Here is a 21094-nt window from a genome sequence, read left to right on the forward strand (position 1 = left end):
AATCTTTTTCACTCCATCTTTCCACCTCCAATTTGGTCTCTCACTTCTCCTCGTTCCCTCCACCTCCGACACATATATCCTCTTGGTCAATCATTCCTCACTCATTCTCTCCATGTGACCAAACCATTTCAAAACACCCTCTTCTGCTCTCTCAACCATACTCTTTTTATTTCCACACATCTCTCTCACCCTTACATTACTTACTCGATCAAACCACCTCACACCACATATTGTCCTCAAACATCTCATTTCCAGCACATCCACCCTCCTGCGCAATACTCTATCCATAGCCCACGCCTCGCAACCATACAACATTGTTGGAACCACTCTTCCTTCAAACATACCCATTTTTGCTTTCCGAGATAATGTTCTCGACTTCCAAACATTCTTCAAGGCTCCCAGAATTTTCGCCCCCTCCCCCACCCTATGATTCACTTCCGCTTCCATGGTTCCATCCGCTGCCAGATCCACTCCCAGATATCTAAAACACTTTACTTCCTCCAGTTTTTCTCCATTCAAACTTACCTCCCAGTTGACTTGACTGTCAACCCTACTGTACCTAATAACCTTGCTCTTGTTTACGTTTACTCTTAACTTTCTTCTCTCACACACTTTACCAAACTCAGTCACCAGCTTCTGCATTTTCTCACATGAATCAGCCACCAGCGCTGTATCATCAGCGAACAACAACTGACTCACTTCCCAAGCTCTCTCATCCACAACAGACTGCATACTTGCCCCTCTTTCCAAAATCTTGCACTCACCTCCCTAACAACTCCATCCATACACAAATTAAACAATCATAGAGACATCACACACCCCTGCCGCAAACCTACATTCACTGAGAACCAATCACTTTCCTCTCTTCCTACACGTACACACGCCTTACGTCCTCGATAAAAACTTTTCACTGCTTCTAACAACTGGCCTCCCATACCATATATTCTTAATACCTTCCACAGAGCATCTCTATCAACTCTATCATATTCCTTCTCCCGATCCATAAATGCTACATACAAATCAATTTGCTTTTCTCACAGATCTTTCATTGATAAATCTTTTAAGTTAGCAAAGAAATCATTTTATAGAGTTGAGCCCAAACCTCCCATTGACACCAAGAATCTTCTAGTTCTCCCTTTTAATAATAATTTCACTTTGCTTCCCATGTTGCTTAAATCCTTTAATGTAAATGTTGCCTTTAGCAACAATAATACTATAAAGAATATCTTAATCAGGAATTCACCAGAAAATTCTCTTGGTTGCATCTATAAAGTTCCTTGTGGAAACTGTGATAAATCTTATTTTGGTCAGACTGGTAAGGATCTTTCTGTTAGTCTTAAGCAACATGAATATAGTATAAGAACGGGACAAGAATCAAATGCCTTGTTTAATCATGTTAAAAACTATGATCATTGTATTGACTGGAGTAACGCCATCTCAGTTGTTAACTCTAACTCTATTACCAAGAGAAATATCATTGAATCTTCTATCATTAAATACACAAAGAAATATAATCTTAATATTAGTGATGGTCTATACAAATTAGATAACTTTATTGTCGATAAGATTTTAAAATGATAAGTTTATGAACGCTCGTTGTATGTTTTGGACAATCACATGTTTACCAAATGGCGTCCCAGCTTCGTCTCTTCGATGTATATCAACTGACTATTATATTCCCCTCTTGTGTCTCCCCTGATGATGTGATTATTACACGAAAGTGCACTTGGGAACTTTTCGTGTTTCATTTTCCCCGTGGACTCATAGGAATATCTTGATCACGGGCAAAATTGTAATCCTTATATATATATATATATATATATATATATATATATATATATATATATATATATATATATATATATATATATATACGCATATACATAATTCATACTGTCTGCCCTTATTCATTCACATCGCTACCACACCACACATGAAATAACAACCCCCATCCCCTTGCATGTGCGCGAGGTAGCGCAATGAAAAGACAACAAAGGCCACATTCGTTCACACTGTCTCTAGCTGCCATGTATAATACACCGAAACCAAGGCTCCCTTTCCACATCTAGGCCCCACAGAACTTTCCATAGTTTACCCCAGACGCCTCACATGCCTAGTTCAATCCATTGACAACATGTCGACTCCGGTATACTACATTGTTCCAATTCACTCTATTCCTCGCGCGACTTTCACCCTCCTACATGTTCAGCCACCGATCACTCAAAATCATTTTCACTCAATCTTTCAACCTCCAATTCGGTCTCCCACTTCCCTTCGTTCCCTCCACCTATGACACGTGTATCCTCTTCGTCAATCTTTCCTCACTCATTCTCTCCATGTGACCAAACCATTTCAAAAACCCTTTTATAATCACACATCTCTCTTACACTTTCTTTACTTAATCGATCAAACCACCTCACACCACATATTGTCCTCAAACATCTCATTTCCAGAATATCCACCCTCCTCCGCACAATTCTATCTATAGCCCGCGCCTCACAACCATATAACATTGTTGGAACCACTATTCCTTCAAACATACCCATTTTTGCTTTCCAAGATAACGTTTTCGACTTCCATGCATTTTCTAACGCTACCAGAACTTTCGCCCCCACCCACATCCTATCATTCACTTCCGCTTCCATGGTTTCTTCCGCTGCCAAATCCACTCCCAGATATCTAAGACACTTCACTTCCTTCAGTTTTTCTCCATTCAAACTTACTTCCCAGTTGACTTATCCCTTAACCCTACTGTACCTAATAACCTTGCTCTTATTCACATTCACTGTCAGCTTTCTTCTTTCACAGACTTTACCAAACTCAGTCACCAGCTTCTGCAGTTGCTCACGCGAATCAGCCACCAGTGATGTATCATCAGCGAACGACAACTGACTCACTTCCCAAGCTCTCTCATCCACAACAAACTGCATACTTGCCCCTTTCCAAAACTCTTACATTCACCTCCCTAACAACCCAATCTATGAATAAATTCAACAGCCATTGAGACATCACGTACCAGTGCCGCAAACCAATATTCACTGAGAACCAATCGTTTTCCTCTCCTCCTACTCGTACACATGCCTTACATACTCGATAAAAACTTTTCACTGCTTCAAAAAACTTGCCTCCCACACCATGTATTCTTAATACCTTCCCTAGAGCATCTCTATTAACTCTATCACATGCCTTCTCCCGATCCATGATTGCTACATGCAACTCCATTTGCTTTTCTAAGTATCTCTCACATACATTGTTCAAAGTAAACACCTGATCCAAACATCCTGTACCACTTTTGAAACCACACTTCTCTTCCCCAATGTAATGCTCTGTACATGCCTTTACCCTCTCAATTAATACCCTCCCATATAATTTCCCAGGAAATTTTATGGGAGGGTACAATGGCACTATGCAAGCATTCCGCCAATCCTCAAGCACCTCACCATGAGTCATGCATACATTAAATAATCTTACCAACCAGTCAACAATACAGTCGCCCCCCTTTTTTAATAAATTCCACTGCAATACCATCCAAACCAGCTGCCCTTGTCCCGCTTTCATCTTCCCTGAAGCTTTTACTACCTCTTCTCTGTTTACCATATCATTCTCCCTAACCCTGTCACTTTGCAAACTACCTCGACCAAAACACCCTATATCTGCCACTCTATTATCAAATACATTCAACAAACCTTCAAAATACTCAATCTATGTCCCATGTCGTTCTCGCATCACCACTACTTCTTATCACCTCCCATTAGCCCCCTTCACGGATGTTCCCATTTGTTCCCTTGTCGTAAGCACTTTATTTTCCTCCTTCCAAAACATCTTTTCATTCTCCCTAAAATTTAATGATACTCTCTCACCCCCAACTCTCAGTTGCCCTCTTTTTCACCGCTTACACCTTTCTCTTGACCTCCTGCCTCTTTCCTTTGTAGATCTCCCAGTCCTTAAATCATTTCCCTGCAAAAATCGTCCAAATGCCTCTTTCTTCTCTTTCCCTAATAATCTTGCTTCTTCATCCCACCACTTACTACCCTTTCTAATCTGCCCTTCTCCCACGCTTCTCTTGCCAGAAGCATCTTTTGCGCAAGCCATCTTTGCTTCCCTGAATGCATCCCATCCCCCCCCCCAACTCCCATTACGTCCTTTGTTCTCACCTTTTGCATTCTATATTCAGTCTCTCCTAGTAATTCCTCACACAAGTCTCTTTAAAAAGCTCACTTACTCTCACCACTCTCTGCACTCCAACATTATCTCTTCTTTTCTGAAAACCTGTACAAATATTCACATTCGCCTCCAAAAGATAATGATCAGACATCCCTCCAGTTGCACCTCTCAGCAGATTAACATCCAGAAGTTTTTCTTTCGCGCGCCTATCAATTAACACGTAATGCAATAACGCTCTCTGGCCATCTCTCCTATCTACATACGTATACTTATGTATATCGCTCTTTTTAAACCAGGTATTCCCAATAACCTGTCCTTTTTCAGTAATTTAATCTACAAGCTCTTCACCATTTTAATTTACAACAAAGAAAACCCTCAGTACACCAATTATTCCCTCAACTGCCACATTTACTCACCTTTGCATTCAAATCACCCTCACTATAAACCGGTTTCGTGCGTCAAAACTACTGACACACTCACTCAGCTGCTACCAAAATACTTGCCTCTCATGATCTTTCTTCTCGTGCCCAGGTGTATTTGCACCAATGATCACCCATCTCTCTCCATCCACTTTCATTTTTACCCATATCACTCTAGAGTTTACTCTCTGATACTCTATCACATACACCCACCACTCCTGTTTCAGGAGTAGTGCTACTCCTTCCCTTCCTCTTATCCTCTCACTAACCCCTGACTTTACTCCCAAGACATTCCAAAAACCACTATTTCACTCAGAGCCAAAACATCCAGGTTCCTTTCCTCAAACATACTACCTATCTCTCCGTTTTTTCTCATCTTGGTTACATCCACGCACATTTAGACAGGCCAATCTGTGCCGTCGAGGAGGCTAAGAATTCCCCACGTGTAGTTTGACTCAGAGCCAAAACATCCAGGTTCCTTTCCTCAAACATACTGCCTATCTCTCCTTTTTTCTCATCTTGGTTACATCCACGCACATTTAGAGACGCCAATCTGTGCCGTCGAGGAGGATAAGCACTCCCCACGTGACTCCTTCCTCTGCTTCCCCTTTTAGAAAGTTGAAATACAAGGAGGGGAGGGTTTCTAGCCACCAGCTCCCATCCCCTTTAGTCGCCTTCTACGACACGTGAGGAATGCGTGGTAAGTGTTCTTTTTCCCTTTATCCCCAAGGATGTATATGAATAAATTCATTTATTCATTACTTATTATACTTTGTCGCTGTCTCCCGCGTTCGCGAGGTGGCGCAAGGAAACAGACGAAAAAATGGCCCAACCCACCCACATACAAATGTATATACATACACGTCCACACACAACACATATACATACCTATACTTTTCAACGTATACATATATGTATACACACAGACATATACATATATACACATGTTATAACTCGTACTCTCTGCCCTTATCCATTCCCATCGCTACCCTGCCACACATGAAATGACAGCCCCCTCGCCCCGCATGTGCGCGAGGTAGCGCTAGGAAAAAACAACAAAGGCCACATTCGTTCACATTCAGTCTCTAGCTGTCATGCTTAATGCACCGAAACCAAAACCCCCCTTTCCACATCCAGGACCCACAAACTTTTAATGGTTTACCCCAGACGCTTCAAATGCTCTGGTTCAATCCAATGAATGCACGTCGACGCCGGTATACCACATCGTTCCAATTCACTCTATTCCTTGCACACCTTTCACCCTCCTGCATGTTCAGCCACCGATCAATGAAATTTTTTTCACTCCATCTTTCCATTTCCAGTTTGGTCTCCCACTTTTCGTTCCCTCCACCTCTGACACATATATCCTCTTTCTCAATCTTTCCTCACTCATTCTCTCCATATGACCAAACCATTTCAAAACACCCTCTTCTGCTCTCTCAACCACACTCTTTTTATTACCACACATCTCTCTTACCCTTTCATCACTTAAGCGATCAAAGCACCTCAGAGCACATATTGTTCTCAAACATCTCATTTCCAGCACATCCACCCTCCTGCGCACAACTCTATCCAAATCCCACGCATCGCAACCATATAACATCTATAGAACCGCTATTCCAAAAACATACCCATTTTTGCTTTCCAAGATAACCCTCTCGACTTCCACACATTTTTCAACGCTCCCAGAACTTTCGCCCCCTCCCCCACCCAATGATTCACTTCCGCTTCCATAGTTCCATCCGCTGCCAAATCCTCTACCAGATATCTAAAACACTTCACTTCCTCCAGTTTTTCTCCATTCATACTTACCTCCCAACTGACTTGTCCCTCAACCCTACTGTACCTAATTACCTTGCTCTTATTCATATTCACTCTCAGCTTCCTTCTTTCACACACTTTACCAAACTCAGTCACCAGCATCTGCAGTTTCTCATCTCAATCAGCCGCCAGCGCTGTATCATCAGCGAACAACAACTGACTCACTTCCCAAGCTCTCTCATTCACAACAGACTGCATACTTGCCCTTCTTTTCAAAACTCTTGCATTAGCATCCCTAACAACCCCATCCATAACCAATTAAACAACCATGGAGACATCAAGCACTCCTGCCGCAAACTAACATTCACTGAGAGCCAATAACTTTCCTCTCTTCCTACACGTACACATGCCTTACATCCTCGATAAAAACTTTTCACTGCTTCTAACAACTTGCCTCCCACACTATATATTCTTAATACCTTCCACAGAGCATCTCTATCAACGCTTTCATATACCTTCTCCAAATCCATAAATGCTACATACAAATCCATTTGCTTTTCAAAGTATTTCACACATACATATTTCAAAGCAAACACCTGATCCACTCCTCCTGTAACACTTCTGAAACCACACTGCTTTTCCCCAATCTGATGCTCTGTACATGCTGTCACCCTCTCAATCAATATCATCCTATATAATTTACCAGGAATACTCAACAAACCTTATACCTCTGTAATTTGCGCACTCACTTTTATTCCCTTTGCCTTTGTACAATGGCACTATTCAAGCATTCCGCCAGTCCTCAGGCACCTCACCATGAGTCATACAAAAATTAAATAACCTTACCAACTAGTCAAAAATGCAGTCACTCCCTTTTTAAATAGATTCCACCGCAATACCATCCAAACCCGCTGCTTTAAAAGCTTTCACCTTCTGCAAAGTTTTTACTACGTCTTCTCTGATTACCAAATCATTCTCCCTAACCCTCTCACTTTGCACACCACCTCGACCAAAACACCCTATATCTGCCACTCTATCAACAAACACATTCAACAAACCTTCAAAATACTCATTCCATCTCCTTCTTACATCACCACTACTTTTTATCACCTCCCCATTAGCCCCTTTCACTGATGTTTCCATTTGTTTCCTTGTCTTGCGCACTTTATTCACGTCCTTCCAAAACATCTTTTTATTCTCTCTGAAATCTAATGATATTCTATCACCCGAACTCTCATTTGCCCTCTTTTTCGCTTCCTGCACCTTTCTCTTGACCTCCTGCCTCTTTCTTTCTACATGTCTCAGTCATCTGAATTTTTTTCCATACAAAAATCGTCCAAATGCCTCTCTCTTTTCTTTCACTAATAATCTTACTCCTTCATCCCAGCACTCACTACCCTTTCTAAGCAGCCCACCTCCCACGCTTGTCATGCTACAAGAATCTTTTGCACAAGCCATCACTGCTTTCCTAGATACATCCCATTACTCCCCCACTCCCTTTACATACTTCCATTTTGTACTCAGTCTCTCCTGGTACTTCCTCACATAAGTCTTCTTCAAAAGCTCACTTACTCTCACCACTCTCTTAACCCCAACATTCTCTTTTCTTTTCTGAAATCCTCTACAAATCTTCACCTTCGGTCCACAAGATAATGATCAGACATCCCTACAGTGCACGTCTCTGTACATCAACATCCAAAAGTCTCTCCTTCGCGCTCCTATCAATTAACACGTAATCCAATAACGCTCTCTGGCCATCTCTCCTGCTTACATACTTTTGTATATCTTTCTTTTTATACCAGGTATTCCCAATCACCAGTCCTTTTTCAGCACATAAATCTACAAGCATTTCACCATTTCCATTTACAACACTGACTACCTCATGTACACTGATTATTCCCTCAACTGCTACATTACTCACCTTTGCATTCAAATCACTCATCACTATAACCCGGTCTCCTGCATCAACACTACTGACACACTTGCTCAGCTGTTCCCAAAACACTTGCCTCTCATGATCTTTCTTTTCATGCCCAGGTGCATATGCACCAATAACCACCCATCTCTCTCCATCCACTTTTAGTTTTACCCAAAGCAATCTAGAGTTTACTTTCTTACACTCAATCACACTCCCACCACTCCTTTTTCATAAGTAGTGTTACTCATTTCGTTGCTCTTGTCCTCTCGCTAACCACTGACGTTACTCCCAGGACATTGCCAAACCACTCTTCCTCTTTACCCTTGAGCTTCGTTTCACTCACAGCCAAAACTTCCAGCTTCCTTTCCTCAAACATATTACCTGTCTCTCCTCCTTTCTCATATTGGTTACATCCACACACATTTAGACACCTCAATCTTAGCCTTCAAGGAGGATAAGGACTCCCCGCGTGACTCCTTCTTCTGTTTCCCCGTTTAGAGAGTAAAAATACAAGGAGGGGAGGGTTTCTAGCCCCCCGCTCCCGTCTCCTTTAGTCGCCTCCTACGACACGTGAGGAATGCGTGGGGAGTATTCTTTCTCCCCTATCCCCAGTCATATATATATATATATATATATATATATATATATATATATATATATATATATATATATATATATATATATATATATATATATATTGAGAGAGAGAGAGAGAGAGAGAGAGAGAGAGAGAGAGAGAGAGAGAGAGAGAGAGAGAGAGAGAGAGAGAGAGAGAGAGAGAGAGAGAGAGAGAGAGAATGGAATGACACGGGCAACATGGGTGATTTAAATACAGATGTGCGTAATGTGGCAGTTGAGGGAATAAATGGTGTACATAGGGTGTTCAGTGTTGCATATAGAAATGGTGAAGGCCTTGTAGATTTGTGTGCTGAAAAAGAAATGCTGATTTAAAACACTTGGTTTAAAAAAAGAGATATATACATAAGTATACGTATGTAAGTAGGAGACATGGCCAAAGAGCGTTAATGGATTACCAGTTAATTCATAGGCGGACGAAAGAGAGACTTTTTGAAGTTATTGAGTTGAGAAGTGCAACTGGAGAAATGTCTAATCATTACCTTGTGGGGGCGAAAGTAAATGAAGATTTGCGGAGGTTTTCAGAAAAGAAAAGAGAATGTTAGGGTGAAGAGTGTCATAACAGTAAGTGAGCTTAGGAAGGAGACTTGTGTGAGGAAGTACCAGGAGAAACTGAGTGCAAAATGGGGAAAGGTGAGAGCAAAGGACGTAAGGGGAATGGGGGAGGAATGGGATGTATTTATGGTAGTAGTGATGGCTTGCGCAAAAGAAGCTTGTCGCATGAGAAGTGTGTGAGGTGGGCAGATTAGAAAGGGTAGTGAGTGGTGGGATCAAGTAAGATTATTAGTGAAAAAGGAGAGGGAGGCATTTTGACTAGTTTTGTAAGGAAATACTGCAAATGAATGGGAGATGCATAAAAGAAAGACCCAGGAGCTCAAGAGAAAGGTGCAAGAGGTGAAAAAGAGGGCAAATGAGAGTTAGGGTGAGAGAGTATCATTAAATTTTAGGGAGAATAAAAAGGTGTTTTGGAAGGAGATAAATAAAGTGCGTAAGATAAAAGAAAAAATGGGAACATTGGTGAAGGGGGATAATGGGTAGGTGATAACAAGTAGTGGTGATGTGAGAAGGAGTTGGAGTGAGTATTTTGAAGATTTTTTGAATGTCTTAAATGTTAGAGTGGCAGATATAGGGTGTTTTGTTCGAGGTGGATTGCGAGGTGAGAGTGTTAGGGAGAATGATTTGGTCAACAAAGAAGAGGTAGTAAAAGCTTTGCGGAAGATGAAAGCTTGCAAGGCAGCGGGTTTGGATGGTATTGCAGAAGAATTTATTAAAAAAGGGGGTGACTCTGTTGTTGACTGATTAGTAAGGATATTTGATGTGTGTATGACTCATGCTGAAGTGCCTGAGGATTGGTAAATTGCATGCATAGTGCCATTGTACAAAGGCAAGTGGGATAAAGGTGAGTGTTGAAATTCAAGAGGTATAAGTTTGTTGCGTATACCTCGAAAATTCTATGGGAGGGTATTGATTGCGAGGGTGGAAGTATGTACAGACCACCAGATTGGGGAAGAGCAGTGTGGTTTCAGAAGTGGTAGAGGATGTGTGGATCAGGTCTTTGCTTTGAAGAATGTGTGTGAGAAATACTTAGAAAAGCAAATAGATTTGCATGTAGCATTTATTGATCTGGAGAAGGCATATGATAGAGTTGATAGAGATGCTCCGTGGAAGGTATTAAGAATATCCACATCCAGGCCCCACAGACCTTTCCATGGTTTACCCCAGACACTTCACATAAACTGGTTCAGTCCATTGACAGCACGTCAACCTAGGTATACCACATCTTTCCAATTCACTCTATTCCTTGCATGCCTTTCACCCTCCTGTATGCTCTGGTCCTGATCACTCAAAGTCCTTTTCACTCCATCCTTCCACCTCCAGTTTGGTCTGCCACTTCTCCTTGTTCGCTCCATGTCTGACACATATATCCATATATCCTCTTTGTCAATACATATATATGTATATATATATATATATATATATATATATATATATATATACATATATATATATATATATATATATATATATATATTTTTTTTTTCCTTTGTCGCTGTCTCCCGCGTTTGCGAGGTAGCGCAAGGAAACAGACGAAAGAAATGGCCCAAACCACCCCCATACACAAGTATATACATACGTCCACACACGCAAATATACATACCTACACAGCTTACCATGGTTTACCCCAGACGCTTCACATGCCCTGATTCAATCCACTGACAGCACGTCAACCCCGGTATACCACATCGATCCAATTCACTCTATTCCTTGCCCTCCTTTCACCCTCCTGCATGTTCAGGCCCCGATCACACAAAATCCTCGAAGGCTCAGACTGGGGTGTCTAAATGTGTGTGGATGTAACCAAGATGTGAAAAAAGGAGAGATAGGTAGTATGTTTGAGGAAAGGAACCTGGATGTTTTGGCTCTGAGTGAAACGAAGCTCAAGGGTAAAGGGGAAGAGTGGTTTGGGAATGTCTTGGGAGTAAAGTCAGGGGTTAGTGAGAGGACAAGAGCGAGGGAAGGAGTAGCAGTACTCCTGAAACAGGAGTTGTGGGAGTATGTGATAGAATGTAAGAAAGTAAATTCTCGATTAATATGTGTAAAACTGTAAGTTGATGGAGAGAGGTGGGTGATTATTGGTGCATATGCACAAGGGCATGAGAAGAAAGATCATGAGAGGCAAGTGTTTTGGGAGCAGCTGAATGAGTGTGTTAGTGGTTTTGATGTACGAGACCGGGTTATTTTGATGGGTGATTTGAATGCAAAGGTGTGTAATGTGGCAGTTGAGGGAATAATTGGTATACATTGGGTCTTCAGTGTTGTAAATGGAAATGGTGAAGAGCTTGTAGATTTTTGTGCTGAAAAAGGACTGGTGATTGGGAATACCTGGTTTAAAAAGCGAGATATACATAAGTATACGTATGTAAGTAGGAGAGATGGCCAGAGAGCATTATTGGATTACGTGTTAATTGACAGGCGCGCGAAAGAGAGACTTTTGGATGTTAATGTGCTGAGAGGTGCAACTGGAGGGATGTCTGATCATTATCTTGTGGAGGCTAAGGTGAAGATTTGTATGGGTTTTCAGAAAAGAAGAGTGAATGTTTGGGTGAAGAGGGTGGTGAGAGTAAGTGAGCTTAGGAAGGAGACTTGTGCGAGGAAGTACCAGGAGAGACTGAGTACAGAATGGAAAAAGGTGAGAACAATGGAAGTAAGGGGAGTGGGGGAGAAATGGGATGTATCTAGGGAATCAGTGATGGATTGCGCAAAAGATGCTTGTGGCATGAGAAGAGTGGGAGGTGGGTTGATTAGAAAGGGTAGTGAGTGGTGGGATGAAGAAGTAAGATTATTAATGAAAGAGAAGAGAGAGACTTTTGGACGATTTTTGCAGGGAAAAAATGCAATTGAGTGGGAGATGTATAAAAGAAAGAGACAGGAGGTCAAGAGAAAGGTCCAAGAGGTAAAAAAAGAGGGCAAATGAGAGTTGGGGTGAGAGAGTATCATTGAATTTTAGGGAGAATAAAAAGATGCTCCGGAAGGAGGTAAATAAAGTGTGTAAGACAAGGGAGCAAATGGGAACTTCAGTGAAGGGGGCTAATGGGGAGGTGATAACAAGTAGTGGTGATGTGATAACAAGTAGTGGTGATGTGAGAAGGAGATGGAGTGAGTATTTTGAAGGTTTTGTTGAATATGTTTGATGATAGAGTGGCAGATATAGGGTGTTTTGGTCGAGGTGGTGTGCAAAGTGAGAGGGTTAGGGAAAATGATTTGGTAAACAGAGGAGAGGTAGTAAAAGCTTTGCGGAAGATGAAAGCCGGCAAGGCAGCAGGTTTGGATGGTATTGCAGTGGATTTTATTAAAAAAGGGGGTGACTGTATTATTGACTTGTTGGTAAGGTTATTTAATGTATGTATGACTCATGGTGAGGTGCCTGAGGATTGGCGGAATGCTTGCATAGTGCCATTGTACAAAGGCAAAGGGTATAAGAGTGAGTGCTCAAATTACAGAGGTATAAGTTTGTTGAGTATTCCTGGTAAATTATATGGGAGGGTATTGATTGAGAGGGTGAAGGCATGTACAGAGCATCAGATTGGGGAAGAGTAGTGTGGTTTCAGAAGTGGTAGAGGATGTGTGGATCTGGTGTTTCCTTTGAAGAATGTATGTGAGAAATACTTAGAAAAGCAAATGGATTTGTATGTAGCATTTATGGATCTGGAGAAGGCATATGATAGAGTTGATAGAGATGCTCTGTGGAAGGTATTAAGAATATAAGGTGTGGGAGGCAAGTTGTTAGAAGCAGTGAAAAGTTTTTATCGAGGATGTAAGGCATGTGTACGTGTAGGAAGAGAGGAAAGTGATTGGTTCTCAGTGAATGTAGGTTTGTGGCAGGGATGTGTGATGTCTCCATGGTTGTTTAATTTGTTTATGGATGGGGTTGTTAGGGAGGTAAATGCAAGAGTTTTGGAAAGAGGGGCAAGTATGAAGTCTGTTGTGGATGAGAGAGCTTGGGAAGTGAGTCAGTTGTTGTTCGCTGATGATACAGATACAGTGCTGGTGGCTGATTCATGTGAGAAACTGCAGAAGCTGGTGACTGAGTTTGGTAAAGTGTGTGAAAGAAGAAAGTTAAGAGTAAATGTGAATAAGAGCAAGGTTATTAGGTACAGCAGGGTTGAGGGTCAAGTCAATTGGGAGGTAAGTTTGAATGGAGCAAAACTGGAAGTAAAGTGTTTTAGATATCTGGGAGTGGATTTGGCAGCGGATGGAACCATGGAAGCGGAAGTGGATCCTAGGGTGGGGGAGGGGGCGAAAATCCTGGGAGCCTTGAAGAATGTGTGGAAGTCGAGAACATTATCTCGGAAAGCAAAAATGGGTATGTTTGAAGGAATAGTGGTTCCAACAATGTTGTATGGTTGCGAGGCGTGGGCTGTGGATAGAGTTGTGCGTAGGAGGATGGATGTGCTGGAAATGAGATGTTTGAGGACAATGTGTGGTGTGAGGTGGTTTGATCGAGTAAGTAAGGTAAGGGTAAGAGAGATGTGTGGAAATAAAAAGAGTGTGGTTGAGAGAGCAGAAGAGGGTGTTTTGAAATGGCTTGGGCACATAGAGAGAATGAATGAGGAAAGATTGACCAAGAGGATATAAGTGTCGGAGGTGGAGGGAACGAGGAGAAGTGGGAGACCAAATTGGAGGTGGAAAGATGGAGTGAAAAAGATATATATATATATATATATATATATATATATATATATATATATATATATATATATATATTATATATATATATATATATATATATATATATATATATATATATATTATATATTTATATATATATATATATATATATATATATATATATATATATATATATATATATATATATATATATATATATATATATATATATATATATATATATTTATATATATACATGTATGTATGTATGTATATCTACACTTCAACTCTTTCTTAACAGATTTGGAAAAACGTTTTTGTCCCGACCAAAAATACATAAAACAAAAAAGTAAATCATATCGAGTCAGAACACTGGAACATAACAGGTTTTGTTATATTTTTTCCTGGGCTCCACAACGGCTAGCTGGTCAAATCTGCCCCGCCTGGGTTGGCGGGTTCTGGAGGGCGTTCCCTCCGGACTAGCTGGAACACTGGCCATTTTGCGGTATATATATATATATATATATATATATATATATATATATATATATATATATATATATATATATATATATATATATATATATATATATATATTCTTTCTTTTTTCTTTTAAACTATTCGCCATTTCCCGCGTTAGCGAGGTAGCGTTAGGAACAGAGTACTGGGCCTCTTTTGGAATATCCTCACCTGGTATATATATATATATGTATTTTCTGCCTGTCCCCAGAGGTGAGCCCACACAGGTCAGTTGGTGCAGGCGGTAAGTGTCATGATAGCTGGATATACCCCCACCCCCTCCCCACCTAGCAATACCCACAATGCACCAGGGATCGGAATTGCGTCCTTTTTCTTGTGAGCCTCTTATGTTGATTGTGATTGATCTATCCTACTTTTGAGTCTTGTGCTCCTGTGCTCTCTCTGCTCCTTGTTAGCTACTTCCGAGCTGTCTATGATGCTTGTCAGCCGTCTGTGCCCCTCTGTTAGTCTCCTCTGTTGCCAGATAGCCTCCTATGTTGCTTGTGAGCTTCTTTTGAGCCTCCTTTGTTACTTGTAAGCTATCGCGGGCCCTCTGTTCAGCCTGTAAGCCCCTTGTGTTGCTTGTGAGCTGCCTGTGAGCCTCCTGTGCTGTCTGTAAGCCTCCTGTGTTTCGTGTGAGTTGTCTGTGAACCTCCTGTGTTATCTCTGAACCTCCTGAGTTGCTTGTGAGCCTCCCGAGCTGCTTGTAATTCTCTCGAGTTGCTTGTGAGCCCCCTGTATTACTTATGAACTTCGTGTGTTGCTTGTGAGCCTCCCGAGCTGCTTGTAGTTCTCTCGAGTTGCTTGTGAGCACTCTGTATTACTTATGAACTTTGTGTGTTGCTTGTGAGCTACCTGTGAGCCTCATATGCCAAGTGTGGGCCTCATCCATGTGTTTCTTGTTTTACCTGAGAGAAAGACCTGTCTAGCTTGTGAGTTGCCTGTGAGCCGCCCGTACTTCAGATGACTCGTTTCTGTTTCTATTGAGCCTCCTGCGCTTGCAACAGTTATTGATTAAAAGAAAAAGTTTCCACGTACTCATAACTCCAGTCCAGTGTTCATTACTCGAAATCATATCATAAACTAGGTTCCTAGACTACCCCCCCCCCCCCCCCCTGCCCCCACCTCCCTACTGCTTATCGATGTTTTGTTCCAGTCTTCATCTCGGGAATGATGTTTCCTCTGTGTGTTTGTGTGTGTGTGTGTGTGTGTGTGTGTGTGTGTGTGTGTGTATTCCTCGGCACCATGATTCACCGGCATGATTGATGTGATGCGTTGGTATTGCTCTCTTATATGATTCATTGAAATGTAATCTGCTTTTAAACGTGGGGATGAACGTTGTACCCGTGCTCCTCTCTCTCTCTCTCTCTCTCTCTCTCTCTCTCTCTCTCTCTCTCTCTCTCTCTCTCTCTCTCTCTCTCTCTCTCTCTCTCTCTCTCTCTCTCTCTCTCTCTCTCTCTCTTACTCTCTCACCACCAACCTCGCGTCTCAGAGATATCCATTTCCCAGCCAGGGGCGCTCAGGGTGCAACAACACCTTCAGGTGAATGACGGCTGCTCCTCTTTTGTGTCCTATCCGTCTCTTATTTTTTCTCCCTCGTCCTTCCTCCGCTCCTTCCCTTCCATCTTGCTCTACTTCTCTTGGCATTCTCCTCGCTCGCTTTTGCCCCTCCAGTGAAACATTTCACTCAGCTCTCTGTCTATATCTTCATCATGGATGACGCCGCTGCCGCCACCACCGTCCTAACACATTTCTCCACACCTGCTACTCCACACCCACCAACAATTTTTTCCCCTCCTCCTCCTCCTCCACTTTCCTCCTCTTTTTGTCTAAGTACCGCCTAGCTTCTCCACTTCCCCACCTGCCTAGCTTTTTCCCTCTTTTCTCTATTAGTAGAGTCTTGAGGGGCCATCGACACCGTGCTCAATGTGGAGATGTTCAGAGCCAGGTATGGAGCAGCTGTCTCCCTCCCGCCTCTTCTCTTCGTGATTATTACCTCCTAAAGCATCACCAGCCATTAGCGAATCATTCTGTAACATTTTCTAGCATCTCTCCGTTGGCGATATCATCTAGTGACATTATATCTTGCGCCCTGCATCGAGGTAAGATTATTTTTTAGTCTTTCTTTTTCTTATACTTATCTCAGAAAATTACAGTACTGACCATTTCTTACTCATATGTACATCATTCGATTTACCCCGGAGTCAAGCGCATTGGTTCGAACCCTAGTTGCGGCAGTCAGTCCACAGTCAACCTAGCTGTTCATCTCCCAATAGGGGTAGGTCGATAAAGGAAAAAGAAAGACAGTAAAGCAAAAATCTTGCCTCTTTGCGGAGAACAAGACATGATGTCATTAGATGATATCGCTAACGGATAGGTACCTCCATATTCCTTGTGTCTCGTGGAAGGCGACTGAAAGGGGAGGCAGGTGAGTGTGTGTATGTGTGTGTGTGTGTGTGTGTGTGTGTGTGTGTGTGTGTGTGTGTGTGTGTGTGTGTGTCTTGAGCCAAGCAGGGAGAGCTCATCCCCCTCAAAAGCTCAAGCTGGGGTGTCTAAATGTGTGTGGATGTAACCAACATGAGAAGAGAGAAGAGGTAGTATGCTGGAGGAAAGAAACTTGTTCTGACTCTGAATGAAACACAGGTTAATGGTAAAGGTGAAGAATGGTTTGGAAGTGTATTAGAAGTAAAGTCAGGGGATGATGAGAGAAAAAGAGCTAAGGAAGGAGTAGCAGTACTCCTGAAGCAGGAATTGTGGAAGTGTGAAACAATGAAAGGAAGGATATTTCAGACCGATATGGGTTGAGGAAAGTGGTTGATGAGAGAAGGGTGATTATTTATGCTTTTGCACCTGACCATGAGAAGAAAGATCATGAGAAGCAAATGTTTTGGGAGCAGCAGAGTGCGTCTGTCAGCAATTTTGATGCATGAGACCGCGTATCAATGATGGGTGATTTAGAAAGCGAAGGTGAGTAATGTGGCATTTGAGGGTATGATTGGGGGGGCATGGGTATTCAGTACTAAGAACGGAAATGGTGATAAGGAATACGTAGTTTATAAAGAAGGACATACATGATAAGTATACTTTTGTGGGTAGGAGAGATGGTCAGCGTGCATTATTAGACTATTGATTGATAGGCGTGTAAATGAGAGGCTTTTGAATGTAAATGTGCTTCAAAGGGCAACTGGTAGGATGTCTTATCACTGTCTTGTGGAAGCAAGACTTGTGAGGTTAAATACCAGGAAAGGTCGAGTGTAGAATTACAGAAGGTGAGTGTAAGTGAAGCAAGGGGAGTGGGTTAGGAATAGAAGGCATTTAGGGAAACAGTTCCGGCATGTGAGAGAGATGCATGTTGCATGTAAAAGATGGAAGGTGGGCAGATCAAAAAGGGTAGAGAGTGGTGGGATGAAGAAGTGAAGCTGGTAGTGACAGAGAAAAGAGAGGCGTTTAGGCGACATTTATAGGGAATAGGTGTAAATGATAGGGAGTTGTTTAAAAGAAAGCGGCAGGAGGTCAAAAGGAAGTTGCAAAGCTTATAAAAGAGGGCAAACGAGTATTGGGATGAACTAATGTCATTAGCTATATGGGGGGAAAGAGAGGTTTTGAAAGTAGGTTGATAACGTGCTAAAGATAAAAGAACAAATAGGAGGTGACGAGGGTTAAAGGTGAAGTGGTAACATGTAGCGATGAAGTGAGGAGATCGAGTAATTTAGAGGACAATTGAATGTGTTAGATGATAGGGCGGTAGATTTAGGATGTGTAGGTCGGGATGAAATGCGAAGTGAGAGAATCATCGAGAGTGGTTTGGTGAAATGAGAAGAGGTGGTGAAAGCCATATGTGAGTTAAAAAATGGCAAAAGGGCTGGAGTGGATGGTATCGCTGTTGTATTTATCAAGAAACGGAGCGACTGTGTTGTTGATTGGTTGGTAAGTCGTGAGGTGCCTGATGAATGCATATATTGTGCCGTTGCACAAAAGCTAGGGAATAAAGGCGAGTGCTCAGATTACAGAGGTATAAGTTTGTTGAGTGTACCTGGTAAGTTGTATGGGAGGGTATGGATTGAAAGGGTGGAGGAATGTACAGAGCATCGGGCTGGGGAGTAGCATTATGGTTTCAGAAGAGGTAAAGGATGTGTTGATCTGGTGCTTACTTTAAAGAATGTGTGAGTTATTCTTCGAGAAATGGATGGATTTATATCTGATAGTTATGGATCTGGAGAAAACATATGATAGGTTCATAGAGATGCCTTTTGGAACGTCTTCAGAATGTATGGTGTAGGAGGAGAGTTTGGTAGAAAAGTTGATATTTTTTTCAAGGATGTAAGATATGTGTGCGAGTAGGAAGAGAGGAGAATGAATAGTTTCAAGTGAAAGCTTGTCTTCAGCATGGGCGCTTGATCTCACCGTGATTGTTCAATTTGCTTATGGATTGGGTAGTGAGGGAGATAAATGCGAGTCTTGGAGATAGGTATGCAGTCTGTTGGGGATTAGAGGGCCTGGAAAGCGAGTCAGTTGTTGTTTGCTGATGATGCAGCACTGTTGGCAAATTCGACTGAGAAACTGCAGAAGTTGGTGATTGAGTTTGGAAGAGTGTGTGGAAGGAGGTACATGAGAGTAAATATGGAAGAAGTAAGGTCATTGGGTTCAGCTGGGTTGAGGGATGAGTTAGTTGGGGTGTGAGTTTGAATGGAGAAAAAATGGAGAAAGAGAAGTGTTTTAGATACATGGGATTGGACATGGCAGCGAATGAAATCATGGAAGCGGAAGTGCGTTATATGGTGGGTGAAGGGAAGGTTTTGGGAGAATTGAATAATGTGTGAGATACAAGAACGTTATCTGGGAGGAAAAACTGGATGTACTTAAAGGAATCATAGTCACAACAATATTTTGTGGATACGAGGCATGAGCTCCACTTAAGTTTGTGCAGAGGAAGGTGAATGTGCTCGATATGAAATGTTTGAGGACAATTTGTAGTGTAAGGTGGTTTGATCGAGTAAGTAATAAGAGTAAGAGAGACATGTGGCGATAAAAAGTGTTGATGAGAGAGCAGATAAGAGTGTACTGAAATGGTTTGGACATAAGGAGTGTATGAATTGAGGAAAGGTTGACAAAGAGAATATATGTGTCAGAAGTGGAGGGAACTAGGAGAACGGGGAGACCAAATTGGAAACGGAAGGATGGAGTGAAAAAGATTAGAGCGATCGGAGCCTGAACTGCGGAAGGTTGAAAGGCGTGCTCTGGTGTGAGTACATTGGAATGATGTGGTATAAATAAGTCGACCTGCTGTCAGTGGACTGAGCTTGGGCATGTGAAGCGTCAGGAGTAAACCATGGAAAGGTGTGTAGAGCCTGGTTGTGGATAGGGAGTTGTATTTTCGTTGCATTAGACATGACAACTAGAGAATGAATATGCGTGGATGCAGCCTTTCTACGTCTGTTCCTGGTGCTACCTTGCTAACACGGGAAACGGCGATCAAATATGAAAATAAAGTCTTTTAGCGTTAATTACATAGCCTTATCTTAGGACATTTAGTCGCCCATGCCGTGCCTTACTTGCACGAGTACCTAGATTGTCCATGTCCAAACCTATTCGGTAGTTCATTCTATTTCGGCCTTCGTTCGAATTCTAAAGGGGTCAGGCGTCATAAATTCATCTTAGAAATCTTTGGGGAATTAAGACGACCACAACACTACAGGAGAAAAGGCGGATGACGTTTTGCATTTGCCTGTCATTGTGTTCATTTGTTGTATTTCTGCTCTGAGTGGGAGTCAGCATAGATAGATAGATAGATAGAAAGATAGACAGGAGACAGACAGACAGACAGACAGACAGACAGACAAAGACAGAGAGAATGTGTGTGTGTGTGTGTGTGTGTGTGTGTGTGTGTGTGTGTGTGTGTGTGTGTGTGTGTGCGCGCTGACCGAGTTTTCTATTAGGAAGCGGATTTTCAAAATGAAAATATAGACCTATGTTATAATGTTCAACATCATTTCTATTTCATATTCAGAGTCAGACGTTTCATATTCTTATACATCCATTTTCAGTTAGCTGCAGCAATTGTGCAAGGCTTGTTAGGAACCCAAATAGATAAACATGTAAGGAAACAAGACTAAACGTAATAAGGTCAACCACATCTTAACAAACAAGCTACAGACCTAAGATATATCTAAGTGATTTACGAGTTGTCAACACATGAAGAGGATTATGTTGCACATTGTGCGAACACAGGTAGTTTAGGATCATAGAATTGGACCAAATGATATTACATGACATAAAGATGGAGGAAATTAGAATAGAAAAATGCTGAAATTAAACAAAGCTAATCTCCACTTCAGACCGCGGATTTCAAAACACTAATCCATGCAAGCTGTCGGATGTGTGTGTGGGGGGGGGGGACAGAAAGTGTGAGGCAAGGATTGAATCTAATATGATAATGTCAGTGGAAATAAGTAATCATTTATCTCTGAATGTTCTTTGCGTATCCGCGTAATCCCAAGACTACGCAGGT

The sequence above is a fragment of the Panulirus ornatus genome, chromosome 3, assembly GCF_036320965.1.
Source record: "Panulirus ornatus isolate Po-2019 chromosome 3, ASM3632096v1, whole genome shotgun sequence".
Classification (NCBI taxonomy): Eukaryota; Metazoa; Arthropoda; class Malacostraca; order Decapoda; family Palinuridae; genus Panulirus; species Panulirus ornatus.